Source organism: Ambystoma mexicanum, chromosome 3q (assembly GCF_040938575.1).
Source record: "Ambystoma mexicanum isolate Mex_15411 chromosome 3q, UKY_AmexF1_1, whole genome shotgun sequence".
Classification (NCBI taxonomy): Eukaryota; Metazoa; Chordata; class Amphibia; order Caudata; family Ambystomatidae; genus Ambystoma; species Ambystoma mexicanum.
In genome coordinates, this window is record NC_090926.1 from 1,139,563,624 (window position 1) to 1,139,568,623 (window position 5,000).

Below are 5,000 nucleotides of genomic sequence, written 5' to 3' on the forward strand. Positions count from 1 at the left end.
GTTCAAACCGAGACGTAGTCGGCAGGGTTCGAACCTGCGCGGGGAGACCCCAATGGATTTCGAGTCCATCGCCTTAACCACTCGGCCACGACTACCCATGAGAGTAAAACTCTCACTCGAAAGATCGTGCTGTGCTTACACAATAGAGTCCTTACTCTCTACCGCCTTGCCTCTAGATCTTGTCCTGTACTTTCCACCCTTTTCTCTCATCATGCACCGTTCTTTCTCCTCACAAGTTTCTTTTAAATGTACATATACGTTTGAAATTGCAAAACCAAAACTGTCAAAACGTACCAGTTTCTCTGCGTTGTTCAAAAGGATGAAGCCGCTTTTACTCCTAGGATCTTGCTTGAATAGCTCAAGTGCGCCACAGCCTCCTTTAGTAATTGTATTATACTGCTATTTTAAAATTGTTTTCCAAACCAGAAAAGAGTAAATAATAAAAGCGGGCGCTGCGCCGTAGTCGAGAGGATTTGAACCTGCGCGGGGAAACCCCAATGGATTTCTAGTCCATCGCCTTAACCACTCGGCCACGACTACTCCTGAGCAAACCTGTTTCTACTATAAACTTAACACTTTAGCCACACACAATGTCTCCTCCGCCCCTTACTTTATGCCGCTCTGCACCGTTCCCTTTTGGCCCTCCCATGACCCTTGAAAATGCATTCAAAAGTCAGAATCTCTATGGTCTGGCCCAAGTTCCCTAAATGCCATTTCCCCTCCCTGCCAAGCTCAGACTAAGTGCCAGGGACAGATCTGTGCTAATAAACCTAGCAAGCGGCCAGGCAGCAGAGCCTCACCTTCACTAGGTTGCACTGGCTTCTGCCAGCTCCAAATTGAAACTGTTAACAGTGTCCTGTTTGGAAGCATGCCTGGGCAGGGGCTGTCTCTATGCAAATCGAGTTGCAGAGGCCTCCTGGGAGCCAATTTCGGCAGGCCATTTTGACAGGCTCCAGAGGAATAAATGGCCGCACGAGTGGTCCGGTAGTTAGTCTAAGCCATATGGCAAAGATTTGGGTGGTGGGCCTTCTGGGCATGTGGCCCTAAGCCTCAGAGGACCGCAGAATGGGTCCCTTCTGCCCAAATAGAGAGGTCTTGGCCGATCGGGGCCGATCGGGGCTGAGAGGACAGGGGTCTCACCACCCTCTGACGGTCCTCCTGGGCGCCCTTCCTCTGCTCTCTGCTGTTGTGGCAGAAAGCTGTGCCTTCAGTCCCCTAGCTTGCACAGGGCAGCAAAAGACTGTACTTTCACTGTGTCGCAGGTAGGGGGCCTCTCCTGAATGCATCTGCCAAGGAAGGTCTAGAAGTGACACGAGAACCCTTGTGCTGACACACAAAAAAGGCTCGGCAGATAGCTTGCGTGCCAGTTGCTCCATCCTCTGTATCCACATGGACCCCTGCCAATATCTGCTGTAAAGATGCAGGCAAGGAAAAGCGCAGGATGGGCTTCTTACAGACGGAGGCGATGCCAGGCGTCGATGGCTCTAGCGGCAACTAGTGTCAGGGTGGAAATATAATCGTGGCCCCCACCCCTAACAGTCAGAGAGTCCTGGATGGGAGTCTTCCCAATGTCTGCTTTATCGTCCATCCTATAATCAACATGCATGTTTACATCTTGTTTTGGGGACATTTCCGAGCAAATTGCAAAATTGCAGCTCAGTTCAAACCGAGACGTAGTCGGCAGGGTTCGAACCTGCGCGGGGAAACCCCAATGGATTTCAAGTCCATCGCCTTAACCACTCGGCCACGACTACCCATGAGAGTGAAACTCTCACTCGAAAGATTGTGTTGTGCTTACACAGAAGAGTCCTTAGTCTCTACCGCCTTGCCTCTAGATCTTGTCCTGTACTTTCCACCCTTCTCTCTCATCATGCACCGTTCTTTCTCCTCACAAGTTTCTTTTAAATGTACATATATGTTTGAATTTGCAAAACGAAACCCGTCAAAACGTACCAGTTTCTCTGCGTTGGCCTAAAGGATGAAGCCGCTTTTACTCCTAGGATCTTGCTTGAATAGCTCAAGTGCGCCGCAGCCTCCTTTAGTAATTGTATTATACTGCTATTTTAAGATTGTTTTCCACACCAGAAAAAAGTAAACAATAAAAGCGGGCGCTGCACCGTAGTCGGCAAGATTTGAACCTGCGCGGGGAAACCCCAATGGATTTCTAGTCCATCGCCTTAACCACTCGGCCACGACTACTCCTGAGCAAACCTGTTTCTACTATAAACTTAACACTTAAGCCACACACAATGTCTCCTCCGCCCCTTACTTTATGCCGCTCTGCACCGTTCCCTTTTGGCCCTCCCATGACCCTTGAAAATGCATTCAAAAGTCAGAATCTCTATGGTCTGGCCCAAGTTCCCTAAATGCCATATCCCCTCCCTGCCAAGCTCGGACTAAGTGCCAGGGACAGATCTGTGCTAATAAACCTAGCAAGCGGCCAGGCAGCAGAGCCTCACCTTCACTAGGTTGCACTGGCTTCTGCCAGCTCCAAATTGAAACTGTTAACAGTGTCCTGTTTGGAAGCATGCCTGGGCAGGGGCTGTCTCTATGCAAATCGAGTTGCAGAGGCCTCCTGGGAGCCAATTTCGGCAAGCCATTTTGACAGGCTCCAGAGGAATAAATGGCCGCACGAGTGGTCCGGTAGTTAGTCTAAGCCATATGGCAAAGATTTGGGTGGTGGGCCTTCTGGGCATGTGGCCCTAAGCCTCAGAGGACCGCAGAATGGGTCCCTTCTGCCCAAATAGAGAGGTCTTGGCCGATCGGGGCCGAGAGGACAGGGGCCTCACCACCCTCTGACGGTCCTCCTGGGCGCCCTTCCTCTGCTCTCTGCTGTTGTGGCAGAAAGCTGTGCCTTCAGTCCCCTGGCTTGCACAGGGCAGCAAAAGACTGTACTTTCACTGGGTCGCAGGTAGGGGGCCTCTCCTGAATGCATCTGCCAAGGAAGGTCTAGAAGTGACACGAGAACCCTTGTGCTGACACACAAAAAAGGCTCGGCAGATAGCTTGCGTGCCAGTTGCTCCATCCTCTGTATCCACATGGACCCCTCCCAATATCTGCTGTAAAGATGCAGGCAAGGAAAAGCGCAGGATGGGCTTCTTACAGACGGAGGCGATGCCAGGCGTCGATGGCTCTAGCGGCAACTAGTGTCAGGGTGGAAATATAATCGTGGCCCCCACCCCTAACAGTCAGAGAGTCCTGGATGGGAGTCTTCCCAATGTCTGCTTTATCGTCCATCCTATAATCAACATGCATGTTTACATCTTGTTTTGGGGACATTTCCGAGCAAATTGCAAAATTGCAGCTCAGTTCAAACCGAGACGTAATCGGCAGGGTTTGAACCTGCGCGGGGAGACCCCAATGGATTTCGAGTCCATCGCCTTACCCACTCGGCCACGACTACCCATGAGAGTAAAACTCTCACTCGAAAGATCGTGCTGCGCTTACACAGAAGAGTCCTTAGTCTCTACCGCCTTGCCTCTAGATCTTGTCCTGTACTTTCCACCCTTTTCTCTCATCATGCACCGTTCTTTCTCCTCACAAGTTTCTTTTAAATGTACATATACGTTTGAAATTGCAAAACGAAAACTGTCAAAACGTACCAGTTTCTCTGCGTTGTTCAAAAGGATGAAGCCGCTTTTACTCCTAGGATCTTGCTTGAATAGCTCAAGTGCGCCGCAGCCTCCTTTAGTAATTGTATTATACTGCTATTTTAAGATTGTTTTCCACACCAGAAAAGAGTAAATAATAAAAGCAAGCTCTGCACCGTAGTCGGCAGGATTTGAACCTGCGCGGGGAAACCCCAATGGATTTCTAGTCCATCGCCTTAACCACTCGGCCACGACTACTCCTGAGCAAACCTGTTTCTACTATAAACTTAACACTTTAGCCACACACAATGTCTCCTCCGCCCCTTACTTTATGCCGCTCTGCACCGTTCCCTTTTGGCCCTCCCATGACCCTTGAAAATGCATTCAAAAGTCAGAATCTCTATGGTCTGGCCCAAGTTCCCTAAATGCCATATCCCCTCCCTGCCAAGCTCGGACTAAGTGCCAGGGACAGATCTGTGCTAATAAACCTAGCAAGCGGCCAGGCAGCAGAGCCTCACCTTCACTAGGTTGCACTGGCTTCTGCCAGCTCCAAATTGAAACTGTTAACAGTGTCCTGTTTGGAAGCATGCCTGGGCAGGGGCTGTCTCTATGCAAATCGAGTTGCAGATGCCTCCTGGGAGCCAATTTCGGCAAGCCATTTTGACAGGCTCCAGAGGAATAAATGGCCGCACGAGTGGTCCGGTAGTTAGTCTAAGCCATATGGCAAAGATTTGGGTGGTGGGCCTTCTGGGCATGTGGCCCTAAGCCTCAGAGGACCGCAGAATGGGTCCCTTCTGCCCAAATAGAGAGGTCTTGGCCGATCGGGGCCGAGAGGACAGGGGCCTCACCACCCTCTGACGGTCCTCCTGGGCGCCCTTCCTCTGCTCTCTGCTGTTGTGGCAGAAAGCTGTGCCTTCAGTCCCCTGGCTTGCACAGGGCAGCAAAAGACTGTACTTTCACTGGGTCGCAGGTAGGGGGCCTCTCCTGAATGCATCTGCCAAGGAAGGTCTAGAAGTGACACGAGAACCCTTGTGCTGACACACAAAAAAGGCTCGGCAGATAGCTTGCGTGCCAGTTGCTCCATCCTCTGTATCCACATGGACCCCTCCCAATATCTGCTGTAAAGATGCAGGCAAGGAAAAGCGCAGGATGGGCTTCTTACAGACGGAGGCGATGCCAGGCGTCGATGGCTCTAGCGGCAACTAGTGTCAGGGTGGAAATATAATCGTGGCCCCCACCCCTAACAGTCAGAGAGTCCTGGATGGGAGTCTTCCCAATGTCTGCTTTATCGTCCATCCTATAATCAACATGCTTGTTTACATCTTGTTTTGGGGACATTTCCGAGCAAATTGCAAAATTGCAGCTCAGTTCAAACCGAGACGTAGTCGGCAGGGTTCGAACCTGCGCAGG

General features: G+C 50.9%; 5 non-coding genes across 5 annotated transcripts in view; all 5 read right to left on the bottom strand.

Moving 5' to 3' along the window:
* Positions 1 to 13: 13 nt before the first annotated feature.
* On the bottom strand, positions 14 to 95 carry TRNAS-CGA (transfer RNA serine (anticodon CGA)). The gene has a single exon. It is a non-coding gene; the product is annotated as a tRNA-Ser (tRNA).
* A 1,577-nt stretch (positions 96 to 1,672) lies between these two features.
* On the bottom strand, positions 1,673 to 1,754 carry TRNAS-UGA (transfer RNA serine (anticodon UGA)). The gene has a single exon. It is a non-coding gene; the product is annotated as a tRNA-Ser (tRNA).
* Positions 1,755 to 3,321: 1,567 nt separating this feature from the next.
* TRNAS-CGA (transfer RNA serine (anticodon CGA)) lies at positions 3,322 to 3,403 on the bottom strand. The gene has a single exon. It is a non-coding gene; the product is annotated as a tRNA-Ser (tRNA).
* Positions 3,404 to 3,766: 363 nt separating this feature from the next.
* TRNAS-AGA (transfer RNA serine (anticodon AGA)) lies at positions 3,767 to 3,848 on the bottom strand. The gene has a single exon. It is a non-coding gene; the product is annotated as a tRNA-Ser (tRNA).
* Positions 3,849 to 4,970: 1,122 nt separating this feature from the next.
* TRNAS-CGA (transfer RNA serine (anticodon CGA)) overlaps positions 4,971 to 5,000 on the bottom strand; it is an 82-nt gene continuing 52 nt past the window's right edge. The window contains exon 1 of the tRNA in view: positions 4,971 to 5,000. This exon is cut by the window's right edge and continues 52 nt beyond it. This is a non-coding gene — a tRNA (tRNA-Ser).